This window comes from Loxodonta africana, chromosome 16 (assembly GCF_030014295.1).
Source record: "Loxodonta africana isolate mLoxAfr1 chromosome 16, mLoxAfr1.hap2, whole genome shotgun sequence".
NCBI lineage: Eukaryota > Metazoa > Chordata > Mammalia > Proboscidea > Elephantidae > Loxodonta > Loxodonta africana.
In genome coordinates this window covers 10,584,192-10,605,618 of record NC_087357.1, presented here as the reverse complement: position 1 = coordinate 10,605,618, position 21,427 = coordinate 10,584,192, and positions in this window count along the sequence as shown.

The window sequence follows — 21,427 nt, the reverse complement described above, 5'->3', positions numbered from 1 at the left end:
CGGGACGCCGGCACCTCCCGGCTATTTGCTCTGCTTTATTTGTTTTCTCCTCGGGGGAAGGAGGAGAACCGGAGAGAAAAGGAAAGGGGAAGGAGCGGGCCGGCAGCGCCTCGGGCCGCCGCTGCGCAAAGCGAGGCGGGAGGGGAGGTGAGGGTCGCCGTCGCTCCGCGCTCCTCTTTTTTTTTTTTTTTTTTTTTCTGGGCAAAGGCGGGGTCTCTCCTTGCAAACCAATGACACCACCCCACATGGGCCGGCCTCGCCCCCTGCAGCCAGTGCGCGCTACAAATCGGCTCTCTCGGGGTATTAGTGGCTCCGCTAAAGTGCACACGGGCGCGGCGGACGCGAGTAGCCGTGCGGCGACACTCCCCGGCCCGCCCTGGCCGGCCTGTCGCGGCCCCGCCTGCCAGGCTCAGGAGGCGTTGGGGTCCCGGTGGCCCGGGCGGAGATCCCGGCGCAACCCCGTCCTCTTCGGCTTCCACGTGGGGCTCCGGGCGGCCGGCCACGTGGGGAGACGCGCGCCCGGCGAGCAAGGGCGCGGCGCCCCGGGGTGGCCCGGCCTCCCGGCTCAGGCCCTGCCCGCCGAGCGACCTGCCCCCTACGCGGCCCCGCTGCTCTAACTTCCTCCCGGCCCGCGCGGCCGTTTCTGCATTCCCGGGCCCCCGGGGTCAAGCGCGGGCCGGCCACAGGGGGCACTTGCGCTCCCCGAATCCGGATCCGGAGCCCGTGCCCGCCTCTCCCGGGAGGTGGCAGCGGTCGTGGGCGCGGGGAGGTGGCCTGATGTGGTGGAACTTGTCGCTGTAGTGTCCTTACACGAAGCAAAACATTTTTACACCCAGAAAAAAAAAAAAAAAACGTTCCTTCCCGCTGCGGGGATTGGCCGGGCTATTTTTACGCCTCGCCTTGGGTCGGAGTTGCGGCCGTCGTAGGTGAGGCGCCCTGCGGCCCAGGGGCTCGAGATTCGGGGCTCCGCGGTGGCGCGAGGCCCTAACCCCCACAGAGCCTGCGCTCCTTGCTGCCGCCCCCGGCGCCCGAGGTCTGGAGCGTGGGCACTGGGCCCAGCAGCCGTTCGGCCCGACCGCACCTGGACTCAATTCCGCGACCAGGACCCGCGGAGTCCAAGCGTCTTTCCCGCAGGGAGCGGGCGGTTGCCGTGTGGGGGCCCGTCTCCTTGCGCCCCAGCCCCCCCCCCACCTCGGTTCCCCGAGGTTTGTGCGGCCTTCAAGAGCCCCTGTGTGGGCTGAACCGAGCCAGCAGGCTCTATTTGTCTGAAGACCACATTGAGATATTAAGAACTGGATTGAGATGTAAAAAAGAAAGGCTTGGGGAGTGGTCTGCGGTCAGGCCTCTGAGGTCTCGGGGATGACCATTCCTGAAACGAGGCGCTTGGTGTGGCCTCCTCGGTTCCCAGGGCGCCCACACCCAGCGGAGCGCAGGAAACTTAAAGCCAGGGCCTGGGCAGGAGGAGAGGCCCTCCGACCCACTGCGCTCCTACCTGCCTGCATCTCAGAGAGTCTTTATTAATATTAACAAACAAACGCACCCGCGCTGGGAGCGGCGCTCCTGGAGTGTTCGTCAAAACGCACCCAGATTTGGCATGTGTGTCAGGGCAACGTGGGGGCCGGGGCTTCTGATGATTACTTTTTCACTAAACAAGCTTTATAATCGTGATCGAACACCTACTGGATGAGATGGCAGCGCGGGACGGGGCGTTTGGCACCTACGGGAATTCAGTTATTACGGTAGCTTAAGCACATTTCTTCCACGCGCCATGCCAGGCCTTCCTCCTGGACTCATCATCAGTGGGAAAAACAAAACAAAAAAAACTCAGACGTGGCCTCCAGGATGTCTCCATCTTCTGGCGATCCCGAATCCCACACAAACGTCTTCACAGCTCTCCTCTCTCCAGCCAGTTTTGCCTCAAGGTCATGGCAGCTAAAACAGTTCTTGTTTATAAACGGACCCCGCCCACCCCCAGGCTGCTGGGCTACTAACCAAAAAAAAAAAAACCCACTGCGGTTAAGTCGTGCCGACTCATAGTGACCTTGTAGGACAAAGTACAACTGCCCCACACGGTTTCCAAGGCTGTAAATCTCTATGCAAGCAGACTGCCACATCTTTCTCCCTTGGGGAACAAACGGCTGGTGGGTTCCAACCGCCGACCTTTTGGTTGGTTAGCGGCTGAGCACTTTAAACACTGCGTCACCAGGGCTCCTGTGTTGGGCTATGGGCCATATGGGCTCCTGTGTCTTAGGCATAAACTATAAAAAAAAAAAAAAAGTAACTACGAATAAGGATTTTCTACTTCCTTATTTCGCAGGTGATCTTTGGTTCTGAATGGCTGTGTGTTCTCATCAAGAAACCACAAAGTCAGCTGGTTTTTCATATCACTTGTTTAACTTTCATGCATTCCGTGAATTTGACCTAACTTACAAAGTACTATGTTCTTTGATTTGAGAACACTGAAAAGGTTTCCTCGGAGCTGAAACTTCTTTCTCACTTCAACTTGACACCCTGCATGGAAAAATACTGAGCCCATTGGCTCCCAACACATGAATTTTATCAGACTCCAATTCTGTTTTTTAAAATAGACATTGCAAAGTAGATTTTGTCTTCTAAACCTCTTATAAGTTTCATATTTATTGCCGTATCAAAGATACTTTTCACTAAGAAAAAAACACTAAGATAAATGGGAAAATATTTTGTCTTGAAATACAGCATTTCAGTTAACGTACAGAATAAATGTCTTTATTTTATCTGTATGTTATGTTTATAGAATATAGTACTCAGACACTGATTCTTCAGGGTTCTCCATCATCTCTTCCCATTTAATTCTATTTAATTGGTCAGGTTAGATTTCTGGTGTCCAAACATGAATTTGGGCAGACACAGAAAAGTTGTTGTTGTTAGGTGCCATCGAGTCGGTTCCGAATCATAGCGACCCTATGCGCAACAGAACGAAACACTGCCTGGTCCTGCGCCATCCTCACAATCGTTATGCTTGAACTCGTTGTTGCAGCCACTGTGTCAATCGACCTCGTTGAGGGTCTTCCTCTTTTCCACTGACCCCGTACTCTGCCAAGCATGATGTCCTTCTCCAGGGACTGATCCCTCCTGACAACACGTCCAAAGTATGTAAGACGCAGTCTTGCCATCCTTGCTTCTGAGGAGCATTCTGGTTGTACTTGTTCCAAGACAGATTTGTTCGTTCTTTTGGCAGTCCGTGGTATATTCAATATTCTTCACCAACACCACAATTCAAAGGCATTGTGTCTGTCAGTTTTGTTTGTGTCTGTCAGTTTGTTGTACTGTGGGGGCTTGCGTGTTGCTGAGGTGCTGGAAGCTATGCCACTGGTATTCAGATACCAGCAGGGTCACCCGTGGAGGAGAGGTTTCAGCTGAGCTTCCAGACTAAGACTAGGAAGAAGGACCTGGCAGTCTACTTCTGAAAAGAATTAGCCAGTGAAAACGCAGGAGTCCTAAAAACAAGAGCAGCAACAAATACTAGCACAGATGGTTGTCAATGGCTTATTATGATGTTGGATGCTGCGGTGAACACTTGACATGTATCTTTAATCCTTAGAGCACCCCCTTGACAATGACACTAGTATTATCCCCATTTTACAGATACGGGAAACTGAGGTTCAAGACTTAGAGAGATATTCCCACATCCACACTGCTGGCAAGTGGAGAGGTGCCTGATTTGGGTGCCCCACCATTCAAGAAGGACTTCTCTTTCCATACCCATAATCTTCCCTATTAGCATGGGGTTAGAAAAGACAATATTAATTTTGAAATATATGTTTAGCGTCTTGTTATTTGAAAGGTTTTTTTTTTCCCCTTGTTTAATGATGGGATTTCAATATAATCTTTAAAGAGTAAAAAAGGAAAGCCCAAGACTTAAATGTGTTGTCAGAGACCAGTTTAAATAATAAAAAGACAAAGACAGGCATGGCCTGGAGGATTTTAAGGATCTGGGATCCATTTCGGAACAACAACAAAAAGCTGTGCTAATAGGAAAGCAGAAAGTACGTTTTCGGTGACTGGGAATAATAAGAGTTCCACGTATAACTCATGCTGAGGAGGAAGAAACAATAAAAAGAGTTCACAAAGGTTGCATCTAACACTTTTTTCCTCATGAAAATTTCCATAATCACTTTTTCTTGATTATCTGAATTTTAAAAAATCCAATTAAACAGAATATTACATTTTTTTCAATTGATCTCATAACCAACTGCTGGAGGTGAGGAGGGGTTTAAAATGTTCACACCATGCTCAAACATTCAGACTAGGTTTTCTTCTTCATTGTGAAGAACTAAAGACATTTGCTTGATCATCCCACTTGATCAGGCAAATCAGAGACCATTTTCTCTTCGGGTTTGATTCTGTTTCTTCTGGGTTACCTGGGTACATGCAGTTCAAACTGCTGGTGCTCCCATCTCCTTTCTGGGTATGGGAATTCAGAATTCGGATGGGAGCATTTCTTCAAGGTTCTGAGATGGGGGGCCAATCTTGATAACCCAGTTGGGCATCTGGCTTGGTGGAGCCCAGAGCTGCAGGTTACACTGATGCCTGTTCTCCCAACACTGACAGGCAGGGCCATTTTCCTGGGGGCCCAGCCATCCCCTGCTGACCAGGCCTGGTACAGATGATCCTCTGGGATGCTGCTTTCTCCATCATCCTGACCCACCCTCACAATCCCTCCCCCTGGGACCCCTCCAGATTCTCCCTCAAGCCATGGGCATTGCTCTCACCTAGGCCTGCCTACCCTGCAAGAAAACAAAGCTCCTCTCCCTTGAATAACTAATGTGTTTGCTTTTGACAGATAAGGAGAACTGTGTAAACCACCATGGTCCCTTGTTGCCTTGGCTGTCAGGAAGCTCAGGGCCACATTTACTGCTCAGGAACCATCACCGCGTGTGGTCATGGTCCAGGAAGTATCACCTTCCTCTATGAAAAGTGATTCCGAACGTGCTTGTGGGAGAGTGGTGGTTTGCGTTGTTTCAGCGGGCGTACTAGACGTTTTTGTATAATTTTATAATTGGAAAACATGATGCCACTGGTTCCGATAATACAAATTACAGAAAGTAAAGCTCAACAAAATCTTCTCACTCTGTGATGCTAGACAGAGGACACGAGGATCACTTCCTGGAGTTGAAAAAACAGGACTGAGAAACCGTTGGACCTAGTGTCTGAATTCCTTTTTGAGTTTTTGATTAACTTTAAGGTTAAAATACTTTTTGGAAGCTGATGGGAAATTATTAATAAATATACACACCAAAAAACCCAACCACATCAGGCTCCCTGCCTTAGAGCCAGGGACATTCTTGAAAGGAGGAATAGCACAAGGGGAGCAAAAACTGTGCTCGATGGCAACCATGAAGCTGTGTGATGGCTGGATCTAGGTTGTGGGGTCCCGGCCTAAGGGGGTGCTTGCTAAACATTTCTCGAATGAATGAGCGAATCAGTGCATATGTTTCAAGAGATCCAAGCTGTACAAAAGCCATATATGCAAATGGACAAAGAAAATGAAGCCATTTCAAGTTAAATATATTAGCATTGGGATGGTAGTGTTTGGGTTGACCTTTTCAGTTTGTAATCTTTATTTTATTGCTTTTACAATTTAAAAGAGTAGCTGGGTAAAGGGCAATGATGCATGCAAACTACTCTCAAATTAAAAAAAAAAACCCATTGCTGTCGAGTCAATTCCGACTCATAGTGACCCTATAGGACAGAGTAGAACTGCCCCATAGGGTTTGCAAACAGCGCCTGGTAGTTTTGAACTGTTGACCTCTCGGTTAGCAGCCGATGCACTTAACCACTACGCCACCAGGGTTTCCGCTCTGAAATAGCTCACAGAAAATAATAATACGCATGTAAATGGAGAACGAAAAAGCAAAAGTGAAAAAATATTTTTAAAATGGGTGTATTTGGGTGATGGATATATGGGAGTTCTTTCCACTATTTGAATTACTTCTCTGAAAATTCAAAATAAAAAGTTTTTCAAAATGTGATGAAATAAGGAGATCCACAGCCGTGTTTCCAGGCGTCACGTTTGTAAGTCGTCGCGTTTGCAAGGCACAGGTTTCGACATAATTCCTTCCCTGCTTTGCACCTCCCTAGGGGAGGCTTTGATGCCTTGGAACCCAGGGCCTGTCGGGATGGGTGGATAGGTCCACCGCAATATTCAAAGACCTCTAACCAAGGTTCTTATTTCTTCTTTCCTTATCTCTCCTGTTTCATTTTGCAGGAACCAACGGTTACAGAAAGAAGATAGTGGCCCGAGATAACAGAGGTCCATTTATTGTAACTGTTAAGTGCAGTAAAATGCACCACCAGTTGTGTGCACTTGAGTATTTCAAGGGTCTGTGCAGTGAGAGTTATTGGAAGTTGGACTTAACTGGATTGCCATTCACCTGTCTCTGTCATTCAGGGCTCAGCTCACCTCAGAGCCACAATTACCTGAAGCTCTCAGTCATCCTGAATGGAGGTGGGAATTTCACCGCAATGTTTTGTAGAACAACTGTGCTCGTAGTAGCTATCATATAATCACAGTGCGATTCAAAATTATTCTGATCACTGAGTGCGTGTTGTCTTTAGAGATGCTGTGGCCCTTTTCAACATTGCATTAAAAATCCTGTGCCTGTGCCGTATCCAGTAAGGGGTATAGGCCGGAGCACTCGATGCTCTCAGTTTCAGGACTTAATTGGCATTTGAGTTTAAGCTTGTCACTTCTATTTTTTAGTTAAACACACACAAACACACACATACACACACTACCTGAATCCTCTGAAAAACAGTGACTCCGGTCCTAGGAAAACAAAAACCAACACGCCGATCTAGAGACACCAATAAATCTGCAGTGTAACATACGGAGGAAATAAACAAGCATATTGAGCAGCTACCACAACAAACATTCGAGGAAAGCTTGCTCTGTGCCTGGTCCGGCCTGGACCCTTGGTGCAAAGATTAACTCCAACTAGTTGCTATCTCTAAAGACAGTCTGTCATGGAGAAACAGCACTAGTCCAAATATTAGCTCATTTAATCCTCACAATATTGTGAGGTAGGGATTAAGAGCCTGCAGATATCTGTAAGAAAAGGGAGGCACCCAGAGAGATTAGGTGCAGGGACCAGCTTCACAGGCGAGCAACCCATCAGTCCCTCAGGGCCTCGTGCTCAGAAGGGCCCCACGCTTGGTTTAATGCTCTGCTGTCACCATTTTGAAATTCTTAATAGCTTTGAACAAGGGCTTTGTGTTTTCCTTTTGCACTTCTCTTGTAGTGGCTCAGTGCCATCAAGTCGATTTTTAACTCCTAGCGAGTCCATGTGACAGAGTAGAACTGCCCCATAGGGTTTGCTAGGCTGTAATCTTTATGGGAGCAGATCACTGAGTCTTTCTCCCGTGGAGCCACTGGGTGGGTTCAAACTGCCAACCTTTCAGTTAGCAGCAGAACACTTAACCATTGTGCCACTGGGGGGCTTCTAGGACCTTGCAAATTATGTAACTGGTACAGATTAATTATCTTGCTTTATCTCTCAGCTCCCAAGTGGCAAATCTAGACTTGAGGGAGGTTCTCAAACTGTCCAAGTTCATGGACCTTCAATTGCCTTGAGAAACTAATTTAAATATGAGGTAGTATAAGCCCAGTCCTTGCACAGTGGGACAGAGTGGGAAGGCCTAGAATCCTTTAGTTCATGGCCCGTGAAGCCAACCTGACGCCAACAGCAGCCTAAAGAATTCCCTGGCCCTTCGTGAGGCACCCAGCAGCAACAACAATGCAGAATGGAAACTTGAGGCCCTTGTACAAAGTTATGAAGAACTTGAAGATGGCGACATCAGAGCCTCAAACCAAGCACAGGGCCCTTCCTCACATGTCCAGTGTTGAGCCCTGCCCTTGGAATGTTAATTTTCCTGCACCAGGGCAGGCCCATGACATGCAGACCTTCCAACGTGTTAGCCACTGTGACTAACACCAGAGTCATACAGGCCACCGACGTGACTCAGCCCATGGTGGGGCCCATGGTGGGTCACTGCTGGGAGTGGCCAGCCTCACTCAGAACTGGTACATGCAGGAGAAAGGAGCACCATTGTCAGAGGATATTATCCAGCTCCAACTAGAATTTGTTTCTGGTCTAAAGCTACTGATGTGGCCTGGAGTTCAATCACCTGCAAAATGTTCTGACAAAGTCTCTCCTCCCCAGGGAACTCTGTGCTTTAAACAGATCATTCACGCATGCTTCTCCCTGAAAATCTACAGATAGGTGCAAGTTGGCCAGGTCAGTTGGCCAGGGCAGTTGATGTCATGCTTACTGATACCCACCATTCATGGCACACTTACCTGTCCCAGGAAAGCATCATTCTTTCACATCAGTGAGGGCTGCCCTTTCATCTTACAGATGAGGTCCCTGAGGCCTTGCCATTGGATCACTTGCCAAATCTTCCCAGCCAGCTGGTCAGCAGGCCGTCCTGGCTCTTCCTGACTCTGTTGTCCTGCTGCCTAACCCTGCCGGGGTGTGGACAGCTGAGTGCACCTGGCCACCTGGCCCTCCTGTCTCTGAACTCTTGCCCACACATTTGATTTGTGCCTGAAGGAAATGTAAATAATGCCACTCAAGTGTACACTTAAAAGCAGTTAAAGTGGCAGATTCTATGGCCTATGTATTTTACCACAATAAAAAAAGTGAAAAAAGAAATGAAGCTTCGGTCACTAGTTTTTCTCCTTCCACCCCAACTTTTCGTTGTAAGATTTTTCAGATCTACGGAAAAGTTGATCTACTAGTTCAATGAACACCCACAGGCCCGCCATCTATCTGAGACACTTGTTGACATTTTGTCACGTTTGTTCTTTCTCAGGAACCATTTGAGGTTTTACCTTTGAATACTTCAGCTTGTATCTCCTAAGAAGAAAGACCTTCTGTTACAAAACAATAGCATCTCCTCGCACCTAGGAAAATGAACAATACTTCTTAATATCCGCATTGTTAATTCAGTGCTATTCAACTGGGGCCAGCGTACTGGGACACACCTGCAGACTATGTGTTACAGGTCTGCAGCAAGCTAAATATAGAAATCCAGAGCAAGCTTTTAGAAACTTTCTCATCAATTTGATGGAGCAATTTTAGACTTGATAAACAAACAAACAAATAAAATAATGGATGGTTTGGGCCTGCCTTTTCATATTTTTTATTTTCCTAGAAATTAACTTTTATTGCATTTTATTAAAATAACAATCTGAGACACACTCTAGAACACAGAACAAAACAAAAACCAGGCTTTTACCGCAGCTAGTTTCAGAAGCACTAGCTAATACTACGGATCATAAAAAATTCTAGATAACATTGAGAAGAATGGGAATTCCAGAACACTTAACTGTGCTCACGTGGAAGCTATACAAAGACTAAGAGGCTGTCTTTTGAAAACAACCAGGGGATACCTTGTGGTTTAAAGTCAAGAAGGGTATGCATCAGGGTTGGATCTTGTCACCATACTTATTCAATCTGTATGCTGAGCAAATAATCCGAGAAGCTGGATTATATGAAGAAGAACAGGGCAGCAGAATTGGAGGAAGACTCATTAACAACGTGTGACACGCAGATGACACAACCTTGCTTGTTGAAAGTGAAGAGGACTTGAAACATTTACTGATGAAGATCAAAGACCACAGCCTTCAGAATGGATTACACCTCAACATAAAGAAAACAAAAATCCTCACAAATGGCCCAATAAGCAACATCATGATAAATGGAGAAAAGATTGAAGTTGTCAAGGATTTCATTTTACTTGGGTCCACAATCAATGCCCATGGAAGCAGCAGTCAAGAAATCAAAGTATTGCACTGGGCAAATCTGCTGCAAAGTATCTCTTTAAAGTGTTCAAAAGCAAAGATATCACCTTGAGGTCTAAGGTGTGTCTGACCCAAGCCATGGTATTTTCAATTGCCTCATATGCATGTGAAAGCTGGACAATGAATATGGAAAACCGAAGAAGAATTGACCCCTTTGAATTATGGTATTGGCCCAGGAGGATATAACCGTAATAAATATTTACACACCCAAGGACAGGGCTCCAAATACTTGAAACAAACTCTAACAGCACTGAAAAGAGAAACAAACAGCTCCATGATAATAGTAGGAGATTTCAACACACCACTTTCAGTGAAGGACAGAACATCCAGAAAGAAGCTCAATAAAGACATGGAAGATCTAAATGCCACAATCAATCAAATTGACCTCATGGACATATACAGAACACTCCACCCAACAGCAGCCAAGTGTACTTTCTTTTCAAACATACCTGGAACATTTTTCAGAATAGACCACATATTAGGTCATAAAGCAAGACTTACCAGAATCCAAAGCACTGAAATACTACAAAGCATCTTTTCTGACAATAAAGCCATAAGAGTAGAAATGAGTAGCAGAAAAAGCAAGGAAAAAAAATCAAACACATGGAAACTGAATAACATCTTACTCAAAAACTACTGAGTTATGGAAGAAATTAAGGATGGAATAAAGGAATTCACAGAATCAAATGAGAATGAAAACACATTCTACAGAGCCTTTGGGACACAGCAAAAGTAGTGCTCAGAGGTCAATTTATAGCAATAGATGCATACAACCAAGAAGAAGAAAGGGCCAATATCAAAACATTAACCCTACAACTCGAACAAACAGAAAGACAGCAGCAAATGAATTATGGTGTTGGTAAAGAATATTGACTATACCATGGACTGCCAGAAGAACAAACAAATCTGTCTTGGAAGAAGTACAGCAAGAAAGTTCCTTAGAAGTGAGGATGGTGAGACTTCGTCTCATGTCCTTTGGACATGTTATCAGGAGGGACAAGGCCCTGGAGAAGGAACATCATGCTTGATAAAGTAGAGGGTCAGTGAGAAAGAGGAAGACCCTCAATGAGATAAACTGACATAGTGGCTGCAACAATGGGCCCAAACGTAGCAATGATTGCGAGGGTGACACAGGACGCGGCAGTGTTTCATTCTGTTGTACATGGGGTTGCTGTGAGTCGGAACCGACTTACTGGCACCTAATAACAACGATAACAGCTAATACCCAGAACATTTAAAAAATTCCCAATGGTACAAAAATGACTTTTATAGATTTTCGTTTTTAATCCAGATTCCAACTGAGGCTCACACTGGCATTTGGCTGCCGCAGAGTCTGCTGGCCTGTCTGAGCAGGCGTGGAGCCTTTCTCCTGACCTTTTTTTGGAACTTGCGGGTGGGCCCAGCTTAGAGCCAGTAATTTAAGTATCAGGGGGCCTGGAACACAGATGAGCCTCTGGGACCTGTGGAAATCATAATTCATAAAGTCATAAAATGTAAGCCCAGTGATCTGACAAATCACTTTCAAATCTTACATAAATGGTTTATTGAGTGAAAAAAAAACCCACATGTCTGAGGCACTTGGGCAGAGTTCCATCGGGTAAGGCAGAGGAAGGTGAGTGCAGGTTAAGTATCAGCCAAACAAGAAATTTGCAGTGCTCTGATACCGGAGATGATAACCAGGAAAATCATAACAAAGTGCTTATTAAGCGCTTAGGATTTGGCTAAACTCCTTCTCACCTGAATTGAGAGCTGTCCAGTTAGACTAAAAGTAGTTCTCGGCTAGCTGTTGTAGATTTAATGCTTAGGGACTCCCCGGTTGGGAAGTAGTGTACGTTTTCCTGCTGAGGAGAGATATTTAATGTTATCACTATAAGGCATAATAAAAACAACTACCATTTATTGCATGCTTAAGGAGTCCCTGGGTGGTATAAATGGTTGACACGCTCAGCTGCTAACCTAAAGGGTTGGAGGTTTGAGTTCACCCAAAATGTCTCAGAGGAAAGGCCTGGCAATCTACTTCTGAAAACGTTCAGCCACTGAAAACCCTATGGGGCACAGTTCTACCCCGATACACATGGGGTGGTCACGAATCAGAATCAACTCAACTGCAGCTGGTGGTGTAAAGCCTTTACCATGGGACGTGCACACAGGAGGTACTTCTAGCAGATGCCATAAAGCCCACACCCAGGGCCAGTTTCACAGCTTAAAAGCCCTTACACTTAGTGGGGCCCTGTACTTAGTTTAATGCTCATGGTTGCCATCTTGAAATTCTTAATTTTTTAGCAAGGGACCCTGCATTTTCATTTTGCACTGTTGTTGCTGTTGTTAGCTGTGAGTTGTCGTCAGCATCAAACCATGGTGAGCCCATGTACAACAGAGTGAAATAGTGCCCAGCCCTGCACCATCTTCACAATCGTTGGCATCTTAGAGAGGCAAAACCCGTGAAGCATATATATGGATAGATATACCTATCTATCTATACAGAGAAAGAAAGACGAGAGTGAGAGATTTATCTCAAGGAAATTGTTGTAGAGACTGGCAAGTCCCAAGTCTGTGGGTTGGCATCAGGCTGGAGGCTTCTTCTGACTCACATAGCTGCAGGAGCTGATGAAACCAAGATCGGCGGGTAAGATGGCTGGCTGCTGGCTCAAGTTCCAAGCACCAGAGGTCAGATGATGATGAACTGGTTACAGGATCCGGAGCAAGTGAGGCAGCTTTGCCGTAAGGTTCATATATACATTAGATGCAGACCACTCCCCTGAGGAAACACCCGTTACAACTGATTGGCCGATCACATCAGATCGCATCATGGAAGATGACTACGACTTTATATAACTGTCAAGTTACATCATTATATAACTGCCGAACCACTGAGAATCATGGCCCAGCCAAGTTAACACACAACTTTAACCATCACAGTTGTTATGCTCAAGTCCATTGTCACAGCCACTGTGTACTTCACGTGCCTTCCAACCTAGGGGGCTCATCTTCCAGCACTATATCAGACAATATCGTGTTGTTATCCACGGGATTTTCATTGGGTAGTTTTCAGATGTAGATTGCCAAGTCTTTCTTCTTAGTCTGTCTTAGTTTAGAAGCTCCACTGAAACCTATCTACCCCGTGTGACCCTGCTGATATTTGAAATAACAATGACATAACCTCCAACATGTTAACATCACGCAAACCACCCTAGTATGACAAACTGACAGATGGGTGGTGATCATTTTGCACTGGGCCTGCAAGTTATGTAGCTGGTCCTGTCCACACCACATTTATATGACTCCCCTCTGATTTCAGCCAAAGCCACAGTGAATGGTTGGCTGTGAGCTCAGATTCTCTTCATGCTGACTACACTCCCCTTAAGCACAGGTGGCAGATCTTTCTGCATTCTGCCCTTGCGCCTTCTCTAAGACCAATAAGGGCCTTATTTGTACAGACCAGAAGTGTGGGGGACATGATGTGGTAGGGGGGGACCTGACAAGCAACCGTCACCAATGGAGGCAGGAGCCAGTGGATACGTGTTCTGGGCTCCTGGAGAGACGGCTCTGGAACATGTTCTGCGCACTTCTCAGAGTCCCCGGCATAGTCAAGCCCCTGTTGCTGTCCATTCACCCTCCTGCCCTATCACTCCTGGTTCCTGGGATCCCTTTCCTACACCCAAGACCTTGTCTCAGGTTCTGCTTTGGGGAAACCCAAGATAAGACCATCTCAGTAGTGGGTGTTGGATAAGCACGTGTTGAATGGATGTGTGCTAGGGTGCTTAGCTCGTAGGATTATAGACAGGAGTTAAAGAGTTAGATTATGAGAAGCCTCTGGGTCAATGCCTGGCTCATACTCAGTAAGTGGTAGCTAGGAGTCCCTGGGTGGGCTAAACTGTTAATGTGCTCAGCTGCTATCTAGGTTAAAGGTTCAAGTCCACCCAGAGGTGCCTTGGAAGAAAGGCCTGGTGATCTACTTCCAAAAAATTAGGCATTGAGAACCCCAAGGAGCATGGTTCTACTCTGACATACATGGTGTCCCCCTGAGTTGGAATCGACTTGAAAGGGCAACTGGTAGAGTCAGTATGTTGTTGTTGTTAGGTGCCGTCAAGTCAGTTCCAACTCATAGCGACCCTATGCACAACAGAATGGAACACTGCCTGATCCTGTGCCATCCTTGCAATTGTTGTTATGTTGTCAGTATAACTTCTTGTCTTACCCGTTTAGTCTCCCGGTCAGCAGCAATCGACATGAAACTTAAGAGCAGGTATGATAAGGATGGAGGGTGGAATTTATTTAGACTAAATGCATAACACTTGGTCCCAGGGCTTGATAGTCCTTGAATAAACTGGATAGGATGAGCAAGCTCTGGCCAAACGGTAATTTGTGCCTCCAGGATAAGTTTGCATGTCACCTTAAATGGCATTCATGCTTTCACATCACTGTGAGGAAGCCAGGCTTCTTGGGTGGATTGCAGCTATGTTCTGACATGGCCTTTTGTGAGTGGGCTGAGAACGTAAATTCTGATGCAGGTCATAATCCCAGCGGGGCTTTTCCCACAGAGCTGTTTATAAATAACTCCAGACTGTTAATAATTAATAGGTGTAAAACATTTATTAAGCACTTCATTCGTGCCAGGCTCCTGTGCCAGGCACTGGAGAGACAAAGGAGATTCAGGCATAGATTCTGCCCTCCAAGAGTCCCTGGTCCGAGGGCAACGGTAACAGCAACTCACAAATTCATGCCATGAGCATTTACTGAATGCCTACTGCATGCAATCCAGCTGGGCTGCCCAGGGAGCTATCCCTAAACAAAGTATAAACATAGGAGCCACTGGTGAGAATGGCCATGGGATGTTGAAGCTGAGAACTGGGGTCTTTTTTGACTCTGTTTCTTCTGACTGTGTGGTTTTGGGTAGATCCCACCTCTATCTGGGTCCCATTCTTCCCCTGTAAAAATTGGCAAACGAGAGGAGACGATCTTAAAGGGCTTCTCATCCCTTGTATGGTCATCATACTCAACACAGTCAACTTAGTCAATGTTTCTTAATCACTAACTACGTGCCAGGAGCAGCCCGAAGCCCTTGACATGCATTATTTTGTTTAATCTTCACAACAAAAGCCCTGTGGATTTTAATGATTCCCATTTTACAGATTAAGAAACTAAGGCATAGAGTGATGAAGTCCATTTCCACACGTCATAGAGAATTAACTGTGAGAGCAGGGATTTGTACCCAGGTTGTCTGACCCCAGGACCATTCCTTTAACCAGTAAAATGCCTATCTACCTGGGCGGTGTGACTTTCTATGATTTGGAGGGTGCTGAGGGGACGTAGTGGTAGTGGTAGCATAGTGGTTAAGTGCTACGGCTGCTAACCAAAGGGTCGGCAGTTCGAATCCACCAGGCTCTCCTCGGAAACTCTATGGGGCAATTCTACTCTGTCCTATAGGGTTGCTATGAGTCAGAATTGACTCGATGGCACTGGGTTTGGTTTTGGTTTTTTTTGAGGGGACTTTTAAAGGAGGGCAGCAACCATCGTGTGAGTATAACAGTCTCTATGATTGCTGAACTGGCAGAGAATAGTAGCAAATTCTTTGCCCAATTTCCTTTTGCATCTTTCTCACACAGTTACTTAAACATGTTAAGAGTAGAGCTTGTCCCTAAGTGCTTCTTCAGCAGTCCATCTTCTTCTCAAGCTTGCTTCCACCTAATGGACATCATAAATCTCATTTCTGATGGGTTTCTTTCTTTGCACAAGCTGCTAGGAAGCTCATACCCCAAATCTGGACTCACTCTAGTAACTGTAGAGTGCCTTATGAAACATATTTTTCATGCTCTTGCTATCCCTGCCTTCCTCTCTTTTCTTTTTAGTCTGGCGGGTCACTTGTCTTTGTTTGCTGGCCACTTCCTATCTGCATCCCTTGCACCCTGCTTTCAGGAGGCTGACTTACACCAACCACACGACCATTCTCTCACCCACCGGCTCAAGTTGGGTTTGGCCAATGGGAAACCATAGCCAGCCAAAGAGAGAGAGGAAAGCAAGATCAGAATATTAATTCCCATGGTCTTCACGCTCCATCCCTCTCTTCACCAAGTTGCCTTCAGGTGACTGACTGTGCCTTTGCAATAAGATCACATTTCCTTTTTTTTTTTTTTTTAATTTGTAGTTGTTAAGGGCCATCGAATCTGTTTTGACTCATAGTGACCATATGTACAACAGAAGGAAACACTGCCTGGTCCTGTGGCATCCTCACAATTGTTATGATTGAGCCCATTGTTGCAGCTACTGTGTCAGTGCATCTCGGTGAAGGTCGTCCTGTTTTTCGCTGACCATCTACTTTACCAAGCATGATGTCCCTCTCCAGGGACTGGTCCCTCCTGATAACATGTCCAAAGTATGTGAGACCAAGTCTCACCATCCTAGCTCCTAAGAAGCATTGTGGCTGTACTTCTTCTAAGACAGATTTGTTTGTTCTTCTGGCAGTCTATGGTATATTCAATATTCTTTGCCAACACCGTAATTCAAAAGGGTCAATTCTTCTTCAGTATTCCTTATCCATTTTCCAGCTTTCTCATGCACATGAGGTGATTGAAAATTCCATGTCTTGGGTCAGGCACATCTAGGTCCTCAAAGTGACATCTTTGCTTTTTAACACTTTCAAGAGATCTTTTGCAACAGATTTACCAATTCAATACATCGTTTGATTTCTTGACTGCTGCTTCCATGGGTGTTGCTTGTGGATCCAAGTCAAAGGAAATCCTTGACAACTTCAGTCTTTTCTCCGTTTCTCACGATGTGGCTTATTGGGCCAATTGTGAGGAGTTTTATTTTCTTTATGTTGAGGCACAATCCATACTGAAGGCTGTGGTCTTTGATTTTCATCAGCAAGTGATTCAAGTCCTCTTCACTTTCAACAAGCAAGGTTGTGTCATCTGCATGACACAGGTTGTTAATGAGTCTTCTTCCAATCCTGATGCCCCGTTGCTCTTCATATATAATCCCCTTCTTGGATTATTTGCTCAGCATACAGATTGAACAAGTATGGTGAAAGGATACAACCCTGACACACAGTTTTCCTGACTTTAAACCACTCAGCATTGCCTTGCTCTGTTTGAATGACTGCCTGTTGAGCTATGTACAGGCTCCTCACGAGCACAATTAAGTGTTCTGGGATTTCTATTCTTCAATGTTATCCGTAATTTGTTATGATCCACAGCCGAATGCCTTTGCAAAGTCAATAAAACACAGGTAAACATCCTTCTGGTATTCTCTGCTTTCAGCCAGGATCCATCCGACATCAGCAATGATATCCCTTGTTCCACATCTTCTGAACCCAGCTTGAATTTCTGGCAGTTCCTGTTGACATACTGCTGCAGCCACTTTTAAATGATCTTCAGCAAAATTTTACTTGTGTGTGATACTAATGATGTTGTTCTACAATTTCCTGCATTAGATTGGATCACCTTTCTTTGGAATGGGCATAAATATGGATCTCTTCCAGTTAGTTGGCCAGGGAGCTGTCTTCCAAATTTCTTGGCATAGACGGGTGGGCATTTCCAGCGCTGCATTTGTTTATTGAATCATCTCAATTGGTATTCTATCAATTCCTGGAGCCTTATTTTTTGCCAGTGCCTTCAGTGCAGTTTGGATTTCTTCCTTCGGTACCATCGGTCCTTGATCATATGCTACCTCCTGAAATGGTTGAACGTCGACCAATTCTTTTTGGTACAGTGACTTTGTATCTTTCATCTTTTTTTTTTTTAATTTATTGAGATATAACTCACACACCACAAATTTCACCATTTTAAAGTGGTGTATAGTCTATTCGCAAGGTTGTGCAATGGTCACTGCTGCCTAATTTCAGAACATTCCATCACCCTCAAAAGAAACCCTGTACCTGTTAGCAACCCCTCATTCTCTCGTCCCTCCAGCCCTAGCCAACTACTAACGTACTTTCCAGTCTCTATGGATTTGCTTGTTCTAGGCATTTCATGTAAATGGAATCATACGATATGTAGCCTTTTTGTGTCTGACTTTTTTTGTCTAACAGAATGTTTTCAAGGTCCATCCATGTGACACCATGTATCAGTACTTCATTTCTTTCAAGCTCCCTTTTGAGACTCTATACAACTCTCTCTTCCTGGGTTCTGGTAACTTCTTCTTTCCCTTGCCATTTTGTTCTAGGGGTGGTAACAGCTCTGCACTACTAGTTCAGTTGCTGCATTATCTTGTGGGGTTCTCCATATACCCACATCTTTGTAAATGAACTCTCCTCTAATTATCCTGTTTTGGGTGTACCTTTGTCTTCTGTTAGGACCCTGACTGATACACAATTTCCTTATGTTGTTGTTGTCAGATGCCCCATACGGTTGTCTTTTCTGTTATCTTCCTTTGCAGGAACAGATCGCCAGGTCTTTCTCCTGAGGAGCCCCTGGGTGGGTTTGAACCACCAACCACCGGAGCTCCTTAATTTCCTTATACAGTGCATGTATTACCTTGATATTTTGTATAGATTTCCATAATATGGTTCACGTACTTTTCATAATGAGTTGGGGCAGAAATAAATACACGATATGTTTGCTGACACTTGGTGAGTAGTTTTCCCTTTCAGCCACAGTCATTACCTAGTCATTGGGTGGTTTTAAGAACTCTTGAGGGGTCTTATGCCCTCAAACGCTCCAATTTCTGGAAATCCCCTTCAAGGGAAGCCTGGCTCTCAGCCACATTTTGGAAATGGTTGCATTCACTTGTCTAAAGTGAATATGGATGAAACTCCCAATGAAAAATGGTTCAAACCTTCCAGTTCACAGGAAGATACACTTGGGAAATGTGCAAAGCCCTAATTTTACAAAGAGGGCTCCTTGGGGGCAATGTTAGTAGCCAAAGAAACAGAGCTTTCATCTTGTCGCCACTGGTGGCTGGGAACAGACTAGCCAGCCTCTGCCTACTCATGAGATTTTTCAAAAGAGTTTTCAATAAATTTCATTTATTAACAAGGAACTGCTCTATTAAAAAAAAAGAATAACATTTGCAAATAACCTAGCTTTACTTAAGGCTTTGATTTCTACTGTATTATGGCAAGGTTGGCAGGAGCAGCAGAGAAAACAATGGGCACCACAGTGGTAGACCAAGAATAAAAAGGCCAAGTTTTCTTCAGCCTGTCACTCAAATCCAAGGGCTTCTCTCTGGGGCAATGTTTGATGTGAATGCTCAGAATGCCCCAAATCCAATGGCCTTTTAAATCTTAATGATAGAACTTGGAGCAACTCAACTGTTTAGATCAGGAGAGGAATGCCGAAAGCCCTAAAAAACAAAGACCTGGATTCCAGAGTTACTGGTAAAAAACAAACCAAACCCAGTGCAGTTGAGTCGATTCCGACTCATAGCCTTACTGGTAGTAGAAGAAAATTGAGATCAGCTCCAAGAAATCTTATCTTCGAAGATAGCGTTTGTTTAGCTGCTACCATTACGAGACAAACACAAATGGCTTGGTTACTATTTCATCTGTGTTATTTGGGGACAGTTCAAAACTCGACAGGAGTCCATCCTTGATTTGAAGCAAGAAGGACACCCTCAGGTTCTTGGCCAGAGTTTCAAGTGGCCCAACATTTGGAGGAAGGCTTGGCAATATGCATTAAAAGCCTCAAAAATGTCTTCACCCTTTGTCCAAGAAATTCTACTTCTGAAAATATATCCTGAGCTGTCCACAGAGATTTCCGCGCTACATGGTTTATAACAATCTGATATACAATAGGGGAAAAATAGAAGCAATCTAAATATTCAGCAATAGGGGGTTGGATAAATAGATGAAAACAAACCACATAATGGAATACTCTGAGGCCAATAAGATTTTTTTTTTTCAAAAAAGCATATGTAATGATATTGAAAAATTATCATAACTTATTATGAAGTTAAAAAAGAAATATTAGAACTTAGACTTACAGTGTGGTCCCAACTGTGCAATAACTCAGGCATATATGATAGAATAAAGGCTGGAAGGCAGACGTCAGATGTGACCAAGTCATGTCTTTTGGCATCAGGGTTAGAATTTGCTTCAATTCCCTGTGATGAACATATACCATTTTCGTAATTAGTAACACTTTATTTATTTTTTTTTTAGAAGAAAAAGAATGAATTCTCAAAGGGATATACGTCACACTCTGGGAAGTGAGACTGGAGAAACTGAGTTTGTCGTTAGTCGCTGTGTTATCGATTCCGACTCATGACAATCCCACGTGTGTGGAATAGAACTACTCCACAGGGTTTTCAAAACTATGAACTTTAGGAAGCAGATCACCAGCCTGACTTCAAAGTAGGAGTTGAGTAGGAACTTTCATTCTGTGTTTTCTAGACTTTTAATACTTTTTCTATATAAAAGTATGCATTACTTTTATAATTAAAAACAGAAAAATGAAGTTAAGGCAAGGTACAATTGCTGTTACCTCCTTCTCCAAGTCAAATCCACCAGATGTCTTTTCAGGGTCAGTTCTTAAAAGAGTAAATTTCTAAAGTACCTGCCAGTAGTACAGGCCCAGAAACCCCTGTTTGGCACCGTCCATTCTGTGAACTCCAGAGTGTTCAGTAGGGCCATCGCATACGCAGGTGGGGCAGGGAGAGATGTGAGAGCTGGGGTGAGCAGAGGCCCTTTCCTACACCCCTAGGAGAGCCTGATCCTCGGCAATGATCAGAGAGAAGGACCCCACTTCCCTGGAGAACAGGCTGCGTGTGTTTCTCAGACTACACTCTCCTACAATTGCGTACAACTTTCCATTTTGAGAACAGTGATGGTTAAGGCTGTGTGTCAACTTGGCTGGGCCGTGATTCTCAGTGGTTTGGCAGTTATGATGTGATCACCTCCATGATGGGATCCCTTGTATGTAGCCAATCATTTGAAAGGGTGTTTCCTTTGGGGTGCGGCCCGCACCCAATGTAGATGGACTTTCTAGCAAGGCTCATGGGCTTTTGCTGGCACTGGATCCTGAAACTGGCTCCTGTCTGTCTGACTTCCGGGTCTTGGGACTTGAGCTAGCAGCTTACCTGCCGTCTTGAGATTCATTGATCTTCGCAGCGTGTAAGCCAGAGCTCTACTTGCTGATCCTGGGTTTGTCAGCCCCTGCGGCTGCATGAATCAGGCTACGTGAATAAGGAGACTCTTCCAGCCTGACCCATGGACTTGAGATGTTCCAGTGTCTGCAATCTCTCTATATATTTACTGATTTTGCACCTCTAGAAAACCCAGCCTAAGACAAGAACTGAGGCTTCATTCAGCAGCAGAGAATGAAGCTGACTTGTCCAGTGTTTGGATTTGGGAGTGCCGCCCAAGCGTGCAGACAGAGCATCCTGCCTTATTTGGTAAGAGCTTCATCATCCACACACTGGAGGAGGGGCGTGTACCCGCGCAAACACACACTACCCTGGCTTTACCTAAAGAACAACTAGTCATGAGCCATTAGAGCCATCCCCAGGACTTAAGGCTCTGACAACATTTTCGGTCCTCGTTCTGAGAGAAACCTGAGACAGGGAAGGATCTGTTTTCAATCCGTCTAGGGATTTAATTTGCTTCTTTGAGTCGATTTTGCATTTTTCTAAATGGTTCTCCATTCT